The sequence below is a fragment of the Oratosquilla oratoria genome, chromosome 1 (genome assembly GCF_046742065.1).
Source record: "Oratosquilla oratoria isolate Oo_2021 chromosome 1, ASM4674206v1, whole genome shotgun sequence".
Taxonomy (NCBI): Eukaryota; Metazoa; Arthropoda; class Malacostraca; order Stomatopoda; family Squillidae; genus Oratosquilla; species Oratosquilla oratoria.
The window spans coordinates 29,092,292-29,109,036 of NC_134777.1; the positions used below are offsets into that span (position 1 = coordinate 29,092,292).

Below are 16,745 nucleotides of genomic sequence, written 5' to 3' on the forward strand. Positions count from 1 at the left end.
ATAGAGAGATGAGGAATACAGAAAAGGAAGACTGATGTACAACAAAATGGACTTTGGGAAACTTAAGAAATTCTTTCAGAATGCAAATTGGGAAAACTTTTTTCAAAGAAGAGATGCAAGTGAAAGAGAAATGGATGATCTTAATGGAAATCTATAATGGAGTGAATAAATATGTACCAAGACAGAAACAGGAAAAGGTGTACATTAAGTGCTGGTTCAACAGAAGATGCAGTGAGGTGAAAGAGAGAAGAGATAAAGCTTAGCAAAGATGGAAAAAAGATACAAAAAAAAATCCAGGAAAGTGGCAAATATATATCAACCATAGAAATGAATATGTAAAAGTGCACAGAGAGGAAAAAAGAAACTATGAAAAAGACATCATAGAAAAATGTAAAGATCAACCCACACTATTCTATAGATATGAGTGGTAAACTTAAAAATAAACAGGAAATGGTGAATCTATGCCACAGAAATATAGAATATATGGAAGATTTAGAAATGGCTGAAGTCATGAACAACCACTTCAAGTCAGTTTTCACTGAAGAAAAAGTACAGCATTGAGATGAAGGATTTAAAATACGATCACCCCCCATGAAGGAAACAAAAATAACACAAAAAAATAAATAATAGATCAACTAACAAACCTTGATGTCAGGAAATCTCACAGCCCAGACGGAATTGCAAAATGGATACTAAAAGAATGTAAAGAAGAATTAACCTCTTCCATACGGTGACGCCTACATAGGCGTCATGAGGAGCAAGTGGGTATACGAGGATGCTGATGTCGGCATCTTGATTATATTTATTGTAGTCGTACCTGCGTGACCCCCATACTCTGTAAACTGGCTTCATCATATTTTCTATGGTTATCAAAATTCTCAGGTGAAAGAGAACAAACGATAGAGCACTGACTTTATATTTTATAATGCGAGTATTATGACGCAACATCGCACGTCTGGCAGCTAATGCTGCCAGATGTGCGATGTGGCCCGTATTGAAGGGGTTAATGGACAAAATATATAACATGATATGATGCTCACTCTGAGGAAAAATACCAAAGGACTGGGAAAATGCCAATATTGTACCACTATATAAAGGAGGAAACAAAGAAAAACCAACAAATTACAGACTGGTCTCCCTTGCAAGCACTATAGCCAAAATTTGTGAAAAAATGATCAAAATAGATGATAGAATACCTGGAAGAAATCAATGCAATAAACCCAAGACAATTTGGATTCAGACAGAAGCTCATGTGCCACAAACTTAATCTGTTTCTACTCTAGACTAATAGATATAATACAAGAAAGGGAAGGATGGGCTGATTGTGCTTTCCTAGACTTATAAAAAGCTTTCAACAAAGTATCACACGAAAAATTAAGAAAAAAACCCCTGGAAAACGGGTATAAGGTAAATTATTAAACTGGATGGAGGATTTCTTGCATGGTAGAAAAATGAGAATAGTGCATAGAGAAAAAGAGTTCAACTTGGGAGGAGGTGATTAGTGGAGTTCCACAAGGATCGGTATTGGTTCCAATAATGTTCACTATTTATGTGAATGACATGGATGAAGATGTGGATTGTTATATGAGCTTTTTGCAGATGATGTTAGATTGCTAAGGAAAGTGAACACTGAATTGGATTGTGAATCATTACAGAGAGACCTAAACAAGGTTTGGAAATGGAGCCAAAAGTGGGAAGTAGACTTCAATATTAAGAAATGTAGCATAATGGAGTTCGGAAAAAGTAAAAAAAAGAATATCAGGACAATATAAGATTGGAACAAAGGAAGTAAAGAAAGTGGGATCTGAAAAAGACCTGGGAGTAATTATCTGAAATGACATGTCCCCTGATAAACAGGTAAACAAAATTGTCGGAGAATCTAACAACTTGCTGAGATCAATAAAGGTGGCTTTTACCTATTTAGATGAAGAAGTGGTTAAAAAATACTAGTCACACTAAAAGGCCTAGACTAGAATATGCTGCTACACTGTGGTCATCCAGTACCAAATCGAATATAAAGAAAATTGAATGAATCCAGAGAGGAGCCACGAATATGGCCCCAACTCTTTCAAACCTGTTATATGAGGAGAGAATGGCTAAACTGAAATTACTGACTTTGGAACAAAGAAGAGAAAGAGGTGAACTGCTGACCATTTACAGAATCATGAAAGGCACAGAAGTCCTTGATAGAGAGGACTTACTATATGGGGATAAGAGAAATACAAGGGACATGAAAAGAAACTCAAAAAGGATAGTTATAGAAGAGATCTGAAAAAAGAAAATGTTTCTCAGACAGTGGTGGATATCTGGAACAAATTGGATAAAATAAGTGTGTGCTTAAACTATACACAAATTTAAGAACAAACCAGACACTGCGAGATACAAAGACGGGAGAGCACGAGCATAGCTCCTCTTCCCATAAGATACAACTAGGTAAATACATACATACATACATACCAAAAGGCCTTTTGCCCCTTAAAGGATGATGGCCAGCTCAAAGCACCCATCCACCCAACACTCGTGTAATTTGTAGACTACAGGTCACAGTGATAGGTTTGGGAATCATTGTATTTACATTTTAATGAATCCTTTTTTTATATTATATTCTGAGTACCATGTGGCAGTTCCTTTCAGCACTGCAAGTGCTAGGAATCCTTTAGGTACTTTACTTGTGTGTTTTATTGTGTACCACTATCTACAACAGGATAATTTTATTCCCCTGTGAGGTAACCTAACCATAGTCCCATAACTTCAATGGGATTTAAGTAACTGGTCCCAGTAAATGTAGATTCTTGCTGCTTATTGAAAATAGCCTCTGAAACCCTCCATATACCTGTATAAAGTATGATATGTTTTGACAAAGGCATCAGTGTCTAGCCACCATGCAGAGCAGAGAACAAGTAGAAAACTTGACAAATAAATAGGTAAGATAGAAAATAAAAGAAGTAAAATAAACTTTTGGTGTAGAGACTCCATGAAGTGTTATGCCTTCAAGGGGTGACACTGAGGCAGTGGAAAGAAGATGACCTCCCAAAAGCACAGTGCCCTCAGAGAGGAACCATCTACCAGACCACAACTCAGAGCAGCTTACAACCTTTACAGTCCAGGGGTCCCTGATGGGCCAGTACCTGATCTTCAGAAGGGGTTCAATGTTTACTCACATATATAGCTCTCAGACTTTCATCTTGTATGCATAATTTCTTTTTATATGAAAGCAAATTACCAACACCTGTCTTCTGCTTCAACAAGCAAGCAACATGCCTACCTTGCCAAAACAACAAGGATTCAAAGAGGGCCATTCTGCCAACACATTACTTACAAATATCTCCAATAAGTACTAGAAGGATTCAACCAGAAAGTGTCTCCTGACTGAACAGTAATGGTGGTAGTAGACATGAATAAGGCTTTTTCCAAATAAATCATAAATACCAAAGGGCCTTATATTTTGAAGAATTGAATTGAATGGACTTCAATAAAACTAAATAAACAAGAAATGGAAAAATGTGTGTTAATTTACAGGACAGGAATGAAACAGAACTTGCCAAAGACGAATATGAAAAAAAAGAAGAGGAAAAAGGTTCAATAAAAGTATGTATTGAAAAAATAAAGGAAAAAAAGACAAATTTAGGAGGATGTGGTTAACAAATATAATGATTAACCTAAATGAAGCACAGAGATAGAGTATCCAAGCTGAAAGGGAGGTACAAGAAGAAACAAAAATGCAAGCTGAAATAAGAATGAAAACTTCCACTCAAGAACAGAAGATTGAGGGAGAAAATCGTGAAGAAAGAGATGTTATAAACAGCATAACAGTGGAAGTGAAAAATGTCTCAAGGCTAGATGGGATCTCAAATTAAGTATTGAGGAAGTGTAGAGAACAATTGGTGAATCAAATACATCAATTTGATTTCATATTCTTTGAAAGAGGGAAGGTGCCATTGGATTAGAATTCTGCAAGTGTGGTACCAATGTTCAAAGAAAGAAACAGTGAGGTACCACTATGTAGACCAGTGTTCTTGACCAACATGATAGCTAAAAAGAGGAGGGAAATTTGAAAAGATAGATTGATAGAATACTTGGTGGAGAAAGGATTTTTGGTTGACAATTTGTTTTTACTTATATCAATGGCTTTTTCCCCCTTACAAGGGAGGTAGTCAAAAACAAAGGCATAAAATCCACTCCCCAATTTGTTCTTAGAAAAGGAAAAGTCTTGTGTAACTAATCTGCTAATTCTATTTGAGTGGTTGGAAAAGGCTCTGGATAAGGTGCCACACAAAAGGTTAATGCAGAAGGAAGAAAACATGGAAAGCCCTAAATGTAGCACACTGAAATAAGTAAAGGAATTTAGGTACACGCATGTGAGAACAGTAGCAAGAGATGAAAAATCAGACTGGAGAGAAGTGACTACTGGGAACCACAGGGCTCAGTTCTGGCACCTGTAATGTTCCTAATGTGTAACATTGATATGATGAATGGTGTAGGCAGCTATGCAAACTTGTTTGCAGATGCTAAGATCATGAAAAAAGTGAAAAATGAAGATTGTAAATAATTGCAGGAAGACCTAGATAAAGATTACGAATAGAGTAAGGAGTGAAAAATGAGGTTCAGTACAATAAAAAAAAATGGGGACAGGGGGTGGACAGAAATTGAATTGAAGATAAATTAATGGCAAAATTTAGAGGAAAAGTATTCTAATCAAAGATGATCAGTTACCAGAAAGTCATGTCATGAGTAACAGGAGAGACAAGTTGCTGAAGAATATTAGTGTGGCATTTCATTAGATGGATGGACATCAAGAAAAAATCATTGAAAGTCTGGGTCATCCCAGACTGGAATAGGCAGCTGTGATGTGGTCCTCACACCAGAAAAAAGTTACAAGAAAAATAGAATGCAAAAGGCAACAACCAGGATAATCTCAAGCACAAATGATAAGACATATGAGGAAAGACAAAAGGTTCTGGGTAAAGATTTCCTCCCTGCCCATATTTTCCTTTGACTGTTCACAGGACAGAAGTAGAGTGGGATCCCCACTCTTGTCACTCTTTACCATTTAGTTGCCCTCTACAAAAGGTATGGGAACATTGTGATAGAATAATTCCTCCACCAAAGGGAAAGAGGAAAAGAAAAAACAGGGGGGTCTGGAGCTCATCATTCCATTCTGGGAAGATATTATGCTCTAACCTATGTTTGGGGGCTGTACGGGTTACAAAAAAAAAAGAAAAGAAAAGAAAAAGTGTTGTTTGGATATATGCAATCAGTACACAGGTATGGGGTCATTATCCCAGGACAGTGTACTTAAAATATTTATATATATATATATATATATATATATATGTATATATATATGCAAAGTAGACCACTTGGAAAAAAGAAACTAATGAAGCAGAGCGCTTTCGTATATTACATCTTAAGTACAACAAGTGTTGCACTGAAGATATAATATACGAAAGCGCTCTGCTTCATTAGTTTCTTTTTTCCAAGTGGTCTACTTTGTATAAGTGAGCACACGTATCCGTGTTCTTATTAGCATATATATATATATATATATATAGTTGGTATACAGCCAGTTCTATCTTAGAGGCATTTTATCTCTCAATGATTTGACCATATCTTTTATGTATTTCGTGGTGTTCATCTATCATGTTATTAGGACATTACATGAATCTTCACACTCGCTTCCCCTCCCAATTCACCTCTTTACTATTTAAGTCACCCATCAAAAACATGATGAAAATTTGTTCAGAAATTTTCTTTCGGTAAATAATCACATCTTATATTTCTTGGTAATCATTTTCACCCCATGCCCTCGTCTTGTGGGGGACATATTGTTCTGTGAAGTCCTTTCTCCTTGGTTGTAAATCTCATTTATTACCTAGACCAAACCTCTTATCAGTATCTTATTCACAGTTATGTTATTCTTCAGGGCTGTTTTATTTTTTGTTGTATCTCCATTGTATATGTTCACCTATTCTTCTGGTGGTGTATAGCATTTGGTGATGGAAAAAAATACAACCCAAATCACACATGACTTCATCTAAAAGATATAGAGAGGGAGAGAGAGAAGTAAAAGCAAACAAGATTTAACAAAACAAGAATGAATATGTAACCAAGACATCATGAAACAGTTAAAACAAGGAAAATGGGGAACTTTATCAAGAATAAATCAGTCGATCAATCTGTTGCCCCAGGAGAATCATAGAATCTGTCAAAAACCCAGAATTGAACCCACCCCATACTCATGAAGCAGTTGGAGCAACCCAAAGAATACCTCCATCAAAAGAGGAAAGCAATATCATAATATATATTTATATATATATACACACACACACATACTAGGTAAATACACACCAAGGGCTTTTTCCACCTTACATGGGAGGTAGCTAAAGTCAAAGGCATAAATCCACTCCCACCCATTTCATCCCCACATACTCCACTCCCATCCATTTCATCCCCACATACTCCACTCCCATCCATTTCATCCCCACATACTCCACTCCCATCCATTTCATCCCCACATACTCCACTCCCATCCACCACCCCTCCCTCCCTCCCTCCCTCCCTCCCTCTTTTCTTGGCTCCTTGATGAGAGGTCATCCTTGCATCTTGCCCACTGCCCTGTGTTAGCAGCAATGCAGCAAGACACAGCACATTCACAGCAAGGCCACTTCATTTAATTGGCTACCCCCCCCCTCTCTCTGTACCCTCATGCAGAAAAAAAGAAGACAGGGAGAAATCCCTTCAGGCTGCATCAAAATATCATTAACACATACTCCCTTACCCCCCATCCATTCCCTTCCATGCATCACAGAATCATCCATACACAATCATTCTCCAGTCACTCCTATTTTCTGTCTTCTCCCTTCCTCTACAGACACCCTCTTTTCCAGTACTCTTTAAAAAGTATTTCCTCACTCATTCTTTCCAAGTGTCCAAATCATCCCAATATTCTTTCATCAACCTAATCTCCCATCTCCCTTTCCATCCCTGCTCTCCTCCTCACCTCCTTGTTTCTCATTCTATATAACTCGCCCACTAGCCAGGGCTAGAAGCAATGTAACAAGACACAGTCCATCCACAGTGAGGCCACTTAACATACTCAGCAACCCCCCTTCTCCATCTCCATCTCCTCATGCAGAAAAAAGTGAAGACAGTGAGAAATCCTTTCGGGCTGCACCAAAATATCATTCACACATAACCACTCCCTACTACCATTCCCTGGGTCCAGATGAAATTTTTCTGAGAGTGCTTAAAGAGTGTAAATTTGAAATCTGCAACCAGTTAATGGAATTATTTAATAAGTTGGTAGACACTGGATTTGTGCCTATTGCTTTTGGACAGGCAAACATTGTTCCAGTTTTCAAAAAGGGAGATCAATTGTTCATATTCAACTACAGGCCAATCAGTTTTATCATCAGTTATAGGTAAAATGCTTGAATCAGTAATAGCTAATAGAATCGGAGCTCACATCGAGAGCATAATTTGATTCGTGACTCATAGCATGGGTTCTCCAAGGGTAAGTCCTGTGTAACTTATCTATCTTTTTACACAAATGTCTTAAAGGTGTTAGATAACAATGATGGTTACAGTGTTATTTACCTTGACTTTGGCAAAGCATTCAACAAAGTATCCCACCAGAGTCTACTAATTAAAGTCAAAGCCCATGGCATAGGAGGAAAAGTGATTGGATGAGAGCATCAGTGAGAGAAAACTGTGGATCACCATAAATGGTGTAAAATCCAAATGGGGAAGTATTTCTAGTGGAGCTCCCCAGGGCTCAGTTTTGGGTCCCTCATTGTTTGTTATGTGTATAAATGACTTGGACAATGGGTTTAATAGTGATGTTAGTAAGTTTGTGGATGACACTAAAATAGGACACCTAATTATGCGAGGAGAGGATGCCAGGATTCTGCAGGAGTATCTTGACAAATTGTTCACATGGTCAATGAAATGGCAAATGGATTTCATTATCTCAAAGTACAGTGTGTAAAATGTAGGTTTACACAACCCAGAAAACATGTATAGCTTAGATAATACTGATTTAGGGAAAACTGAGTGCAAGAGACTTGGGAACTCTAGTGAGTACCTTAAATCCAGGAAACAGTGCATTAGTGTCAGGAATAGAGCTAACAGAGAACTAGGTTTCATTGCTAAAACGGTTACAAATAAAAGTGCTATCTGGCATTAGTTAGACCCACTCATGACTGTGTGTTACAGTTTTGGTCTCCATCTTGTAGAATGGATATCAATTCACTAGAATCGGTACAGAGGAGAATGACCAAAATGATACATGGGCTCTGAATTTTGCTGTACAAGGACACACTTAGGCACCTCAACTCCCACTGTCTGGAAAGATGCAGTGTGTGGTGATCAAATAGAGGTGTTCAAGTGGATCAAAGGCTTTAACAAGGGAAATGCAAGCAAGGTCATATTATGACAACAGGGTAGGACTCGCAGTAATGGATTTAAATGAGACAAATTTAGATTTGAGAAGGAAATAGGCGAAAACTGATTTACTAATAGGGTGGTCAACAAATGGAATAGACTTAGTAACCATGTAGTGAGTGCTGAAACTATCCGTTGTTTTAAGAAACGGTTAGACAACTTTATGGATGGGGATGGGAGGTTGTAATAGACATGAAACTGCCTAGTGTAAGTCTTATGGTCTGTTACAGTCTCCTTCATTCTTATATTCTTATAAGACCAAAACATCCCTATACTCTTTCATCTCAAACACATTTAAACTTTTCCTCTTAACCCCTTAAGTTCCAAGTCTCTGCCCCATACAAACAGTCCTTAAGAACCACACTCAGCTGTACTAAAAAGAGTATTGAGAATAATGATAGGATGCACCAAAACCCCAATGGCACACCTGCACCCACAGATCAAAATCATCCCCATAGAGTATCACATGAAAATTATAGTGACACAGATATGTGCCTAAGCCTACCAATCTCATGAAATCACACAAGCACAACCAATTGAATGTAACAAAAAAACATCAGTAGCTCATTATTCAGATATATGCAACAATCTACTACCTATACCACACAATACAGTAGAAGCCCGATTTAACGAACTAATTCAGCCAAGGTCCAGTCCGCTAAATTGAATTTTCCGTTAAATTGAGCGAGTGAGCGTTGGTGTAACAGTGTTGCCAGAGCGGATTATAAAAATGATACGTACCTAAAAATTCCCTAGTGTACACACACACACATACAGTATATATATTATTGTAAGTGAATTATAGGCAGCACAATCGTGAATTGCAAACGAACAGCAACGTGCAGTAATTTGTTGCAACGTGTGTGTGTGTGTGTGTGTCGTGTAACAATGATATAAGCTGTCTGTGAATTTCGTGGAATATTAGTCATAGCTTCGTGTTTAGTTCGATGTACATAATTCTAGCGATTAATAGGACTGGGCAGTTGGTTTTTGGATAGTGAGCGTTATTGTTGTGTTGTTGCAGAAAACGTAGTTCGTTGTTATAGAAGTGTTTTTCGTGGTGATTACTCTCACGTACTGATTTTGAATTTTCCCATCAACTTACTGTTTCATTATTTTGTTTTCCTATTACACCGTCTATTTCTACTTGAATATATTTCTGCTACAATTATACTTTATACATATACTGAATTATATATTGTTGTATATATATTATAGTACGTATATATATATATATCAGGTAAACGTCGACTTACGATGGCATTAGGTTTCGATAGAGCCATCGTAAGACGATTTCATCGTAAGTCGATCCCCAATTTGTGTATCACTGTTCCGTGGTCACTGTACCTAGCCTACCTGTATATTAACCACCAGGGATACTGAATATAGCCTATTAAACATGTACAGTAGTTTATTTAATTATTTTTATCCTTTTTACCATATTCAAACACTATAATATGTATTTTCAGTACGGAACTTAAATCTCGCGGGCAGCAGCCAATGCCAGCCGTACGACGTGACGTAATAATACTCGCATCATACAATATAGTCACCGCTTATATCGATCGTTCTCTCTTTCACCCGCGAATTTTGAAAACCACAGAGAATGGGATTTAGGGCACATTTGAGAGAATGTAAAAACACAGGGGCGACTACAATAAATATAATCAAGACGCCGATATGGCAGCGTCGCGAATCCACTTGCTCCTCATGACGCCTACGTGTGTGGCACCGTATGGAAGGGGTTAAATTATCATATCGTCGTCGTCGTCGTCGTCATCGTAAAGTCGAACAATCGTAAGTCGCGGCCATCGTAAGTCGACGTTTACCTGTATATATATATATATATATATATATATATATATATATATATATATATATATATATATATATATATATACAGTGGCCGTGAAAAGTTTGGGCGCGTAATTAACGAGACACAAATGTAAACACTTGTGACATTTAAATAATCATTTAAAGACCTATAAATGGCTTATTACATACCTTATTTACCAAGCGATTTTCCTTTAAGCTTTATGACCTTCTCCAAACGTGCCGGGATGCATCTTGCCAGGTTTTGTACGTGTTGAGGAATAATATTATCCCAAATATCCTGTATTTCTGTTTTTAGCTTAGCTACAGTGGAGACGTCACGATCTTGAAGCTGTTTTTTAATTATATGCCATACGTGCTCAATGGGATTTAGGTCTGGAGAATTTTCAGGCCATTTTTTGAAGTAATCAACACCACAGTCTTCTAACCATTGGGTAACAGACTGAGCTGTGTGAGCAGGAGCTCCGTCCTGCATAAACCAACTAGCATTACACTTTTCAAAACTTTCAGGCAGGTTATCACACAATAACTCGAAATAAGTGTGCTGATTTACACACTCATTTTGTGCAAGAAACACTAAATTGCCAACTCCACCAAATGCAAAGCATCCCCACACCATAACACTTGCAGCATGTTTCACCACTTTAGCTGTATAGCGAGGGTCATTAGGGTCAGACCCCCTGGGGCGCCTCACACGCTTCGACCTGCAGCCCGACGACACCACAAACGTTGACTCATCACTCCACAATACTCGTTCCCAGTCTTCTAAAGACCAGTCCTTATATTTCTTGCAAAATGCTATGCGATCACGTATGTTTTTTGCACTTAGGAGGGGAAGAACTTTAGCACAGCAACTACGGTATTGTAAATCTTTGGCTAAATGATCAGAAATACATCTTACAGACACATCATACTTCAGTGCAGGGTTATTTTCTTTCAGTTTTCGAGCTGTGAGCGTTGGATCTTTATCTAACTGCCTCCTAATAACCGTAGAAGTACGATTTGATATCTTCCTTGGCCGACCAGAGCGATGCTTTGGAGTACGAATGATGTCACTTCCTCCGTCTCGAAATTTCTTGGTCCACTTTTGCACTTGACGCACTCCAATTCCCACACGAGTAGCAATATCTTTACACTTATAACCCTCCTTATAGAGGGTTATGATTGTAACAACTGTCTCTCTTTCCAGCTCTTTACCACTTCCCATTACGGAGATATCAAGGCACAAAAACAGAGACCACCGCAAAAAAAAGACTACTCCCCGTGAGAGATGTTTAGAAACTGACTCCACGTGACATCGAGTGCGCCTAAACAGAGTTGCCAAGTAGTGCGTATTGTCTCGGCTAAATACGGGTACAAACGCTAGCATTGAAAAATAGCGAAAAGTTTGGGTGGAAAGTTGTATTTTTCGCATGTTTTGAGTTTAGCGGAAAGTTTGGCCGCCTATAATTTTGCGCCCAAACTTTTTGCGGCCACTGTATATACCTCCAAAGTACTAAATTATAAATTTTTCCTTGACTCCACCACACAATCTGGTAACATCTGGTAACATTGGACTCTGAGACACGCATGTGGTCAGTTGACGGAAAATGCTCAACTTAGCTTACCGTTCCCGCTAAATTGAGCTATTTCCGTAGATGTGCGTCTGGCCAGCTAGCGGAAAATGGTCAACTTAGCGGACCATTTCCGCTAAGTTAAGCATTTTCGTTATTGCTATTTGCAGTTCGCTAATTTGAGCTTCCGCTAAATTGAGATTCGTTAAATCGGGCTTCTACTGTACATCCAAACAAAAACTCGTTCACACTCAGATACAAAACAAGCTCTTCAAAACCAACTACCAAACTTCCTGCTCCATCAAACCCTTCCAGATATCCCACTGAAAAATGCTTTCCAATCCAAAAGAAACAAGAATCATACTAGTATGCTTATGTTCAGGTCACTGTCCAGTACTATGACAGTACATGCACAGAATAGGCCTGACTTCAGAAACAAACTGGCTCAAATACAACTATCATACAGAAGACAATGAATACATATTACACTGTCTTACCATAACTATATCCAGACACCAAGATAATATTTCTTCTTTGAGTGATTAATAGTTCAATCTTGTGGCTGTTGCCAGTTACCCATCAACTGAGAGTCACCTGGGGCAGTGGAGACTGATTGGTATTTAGTTTTAAGATAGGAATTATTAGTGCATAGGCAAAGGTGTTGGGTTTGTCTGTAACTACACACCACCTGGTACTTGCTTCTCACCTTTTTCCTCATTGTCTGCTAATAGAGGAAAGTTGGTTTCTTTATCCAATTATTTATTTATTGTATGCACTATGCTATTCCTTTCTGATTTTGTGGGTAGCTATGTAAATAAAGTAGTGGGGCCTTGCTGTGGATATGCTGTCTCGCTGCATTGCTACTGACCCAGGCAGTTGGTGGGAGATAGGAGTGTCCCTTCATCCACAAAGAGCTAAGATACAAGGGAAATAACTGAGTGATGGATGTAAGTGCGATGGGTGGGGAGTGGGTGCATGCCGTGGCTGACTTCCTCCCATGTAAGGGGGAAAGTTTTGGTATATGGATAGATGTTTTTTGAAGAAGGGGTTATTGATGTTGCATTGTAGCCTTAGTGATGGTATTCTATTAGGGGCAATTTTGTGCCTTTATGTGTTGTTGTTGTTCTCTCTCTCTCCTCTGTCTTCCCCTTCCTCCTCCCCCACCTCTCCCCTCTCCTCCTTTTCCCTCTCCCTAGAAGTTCGGTTTTCTTTACTTGCTCTGAATCCCATTTATATCTTGATGCTCACTCTGTCACATTTCCTACCTGAGAAGAGGAAGGCAAAATCACAAAGCAAGACTCAAAAGCAGGCTGAAGGAGAACCAGCTGCTCCCTCACTTCCTCTGTTTGGGTTGACCTTCATCCAGGAGATGCCTGGAATAGGAAGGTAACCAAATCAGACAAGTCACTGTCAGTCTTCTTTCCCAGTAACACACAACAAATATATTCTTCCAACAAACAATCAAAAGTCCTCCTGTTATAATGCATTTGCATGACAGTGGGAGCAGGAGATAATCTGAAGCTCATACTGCTCACACAGCAGGCAGTGAGGTTCAGTGATAGCCATGTTATGGGACTAGAGAGCAGCACAGCTTGACAGCAGCCTACACAAGTGAACATCCCTATCCATGATCCACTCTGCTCACTCCACATGAAATTTAACAGGCTGGGGGATGTGTCCAGCAAGGTCACCCAAACATTGCACAAATATGACAACCAAAGAGTAACAACAACAAGGAAGCAGTGGCCCTCCCAAAACCAAGGTCCCCTTGTTGCACTCCTGCCCTGCCCTGCAACACTTCCCCTGAGAGGAGTGAAGTATGACAGTTCAAGTCTTAATAATAGCAGACACCCTGATCCAAGCAACACCAACATCAAATTTTTAATGCCAGTATGGTAGTATTCCACATGCCACCACTGATACACACAGAAGAAATAATTAGAAGATTAGTAAGACATTCAAAAGTAATGAATATTGAAGTTAAGGAAACCGTAAATGTACAAAGATCAATACTTGAACACTAATAGTGACCCTCAGTCAACCACAATTTCCAACCAATTATTTCCAACCAATTATTGTAGGTTTCCTAAGACATGAAGACACCCATGCCACTGTTTCAACTGCCTTTTGGATACTTGATGTTGCTTCCTAGAAGGCATATATTTTCCAGCCCCCACACATGATACCCCATGCTCAAATCTAGCCAAGATCACCCTGCATCATCCTCAAACTGTAAAATATACTAATTTGAAAAAGAGGTCCTATGTCTCAGACTCGAGTGCTTCAGTATTAGAGAAGCCCAAAAACAAATATGATCCAGGTTGATCAGACCTGGAGTCACATACACAGAAGCACTATAATATTCAGATGAACACCCTCAGTAATTCAACCTGAATGACCACATCAAGAGAAAGCACTTCATGATACAAAAACTCCACACATAAACTCTTACCATTACCACTAGAACCCCCAACTCCATCCCTCACCCTCTCCAGTCTACCACAGCCCCCACCCATAAAACCACCCACCCCAACACAACCCCTACCCACAAACCCATCCATCCCAACACCTATAACTCTTCCACCCCCAAGAAAGGACCCAGTTCTTCAAGAAAAACGATGGAAGACATAATGGAATACATCAATTATACCACAACTGTAAACTCACCATTCACAGTATCCATCAGAGCACTTGTGGCCTTAAAACAATAATGTACCTCCGTCATGCAATGGAACTGTTGAGAAATCATCCCAAACTTGAAAAATGTGCATCCTCCTCAGCAGGACAAACCTGACTACATATGTTTACATGAAGTATCATGTGTACACACACCAACTATATCCAGACATGTGTACACACACTAGTCTAAGAAATTCTTCTACATACCTATTCCCCTCTTGTAGCCATGCCAATCAAGGAGGTAGAGCAATCTTTATCCGCCAAGGCATTTCATCAATACCACTTACTCCACACCCCTTTCCAAGCCACTGCTGTCAAAGTTTTCCTACATCACCCAATAATGATCTTCTCTCCATATGTCCTCTCACCTGAAGATATTAGTTCAGAAACTATCAGATATCTTTGGGGAGATGACACCACAATCAGACAAGGCATAGTGTCTCCCTGCAAACAATCCATTCCCTATCACCATGCAATACAAACCAACCTACAGTTTTCTCCCTCGTCTATACACACCTGATCTCCTAGACCAGTGATTCTCAGCTAGAGATAGATTTACCCCCCTGGGGATAAAAATATGATATGGCATGGGGTGAACAATTGCCATTCCTGATTATTGTTATTTATTTTCAGTAAATGGACTGTATCATTTCCTTATCAATATATTATTATCTTGTATATCAAACCTAAACAATTAATGTGTTTGTATTTCTATGATTGGTATAGATTTTTTGTATGGGGGTAAGGGTAAATGACAAAACACATTATCTGATTGGGCAATTGATGGAGGGAAGATTGAGAATCCCTATTTGTGAATGGTCATTAGTGCCAGACTTACACTATAGTGACCACTTCCTGCTTCTCCTTAAAGGCCTTCTTCCTCCCTGTACAACCAAGATGGTTCCTCTTCTGAGTAAACAGGGAAACTTTTCAAACAGCAATATTTGCATTTTAACAGAAGACTCCCCAACGATTGACACAACAATGACTTATCTCTCAAATCAAATAACATCTGCAGGACTCCTATCACTCACAAAAAAATATTCTTTCTTTCTCTCTCTCTTTAACTATCTCTCTCCTTATCTCTTCTCTTTCCTGTCACTCTCTCACTCTCTCCTCTCTTTCTCTTTTTCTCTTTCTCCTCTCTTCCTCTTTATCTCCTCTCCCCTTCTGCCTCGCCCTCTACCTCTTTCCCACTCCCTCATTCCCTCCCTCTTTCCTACTCCTTCCCTACTCCCTCTTTCCCACTCCTTTTCCATTCCTTCTTTCCCTCTCCCTCTTTCCTTCTCCCTCTTTCCATCTCCCTCTTTCCATCTCCTTTCCCTCCCCTTCTTTCCCACTCCCTCTTTCCTATTCCCTCTTCTTCTTTCCCACTCCTTTCCCCCTCCCTCTCTCTTCCTCTTTTCCTCTCTTTCACTCATTCTCTCTCTGCATCTCGATCTCCTCCTCTCACCCTCTCCTCCTCTCACCCTCTCCTCTCTCACCCTCTCCTCTCTCACCCTCTCCTCTCACTCACCCTCTCCTCTCACTCACCCTCTCCTCTCACTCACCCTCTCCTCTCTCTCACCCTCTCCTCTCTCTCACCACCTAACTCTCACCTCACTCTCACCTTCTCCCTCTCACCCTCTCCTCTCTCTATCCTCTCTCACTCTATTCTCACTCTCTCTTCCCCTCTCTCTCTCTCTCTATCCTCTCTCACTCTATTCTCACTCTCTCTTAACCTCTCTCTCTCTCTCTCTCACCTTCCTCTCTCACACCCTCTCCTCTCTCTCACACCCTCTCCTCTCTTTCACACCCTCTCCTCTCTTTCACACCCTCTCCTCTCTTTCACACCCTCTCCTCTCTCTCACACCCTCTCCTCTCTCTCACACCCTCTCCTCTCTCTCACACCCTCTCCTCTCTCTCACACCCTCTCCTCTCTTTCTCACCCTCTCCTCTCTCTCTCTCTCTCACCCTCTCCTCTCTCTCTCTCTCACCCTCTCCTCTCTCTCTCACCCTCTCCTCTCTTACACACTCTCTCTCTCTCTCCTTCTCTCACCTTGTCTCGCCTCTCTATGTCTACTTCTCACTCGCTCGCTTTCTCTCCTCTCCTCTCCTCTTTTGCTTTCCTCTCTTTCTTCACTTTCCACACTCTATCCTCACTCTCTTCTCACTTTCCTATTTTTCTTCTCTCTCCCTTTACTCTCTTTCTCATCCCTCTCCTCTCTCAGTCCTCTCCCAATCATTTCCCAATCAACT

The 16,745-nt window shown here is 39.7% G+C and overlaps 1 protein-coding gene across 10 annotated transcripts in view; it reads left to right on the forward strand.

Annotated features, from left to right (window-relative positions):
- The window catches only part of Gyf (GIGYF family protein Gyf), a 136,353-nt gene that overhangs the window by 88,227 nt on the left and 31,381 nt on the right, over positions 1-16,745 (forward strand). The gene's annotated exons all lie outside the window — the stretch shown is intronic.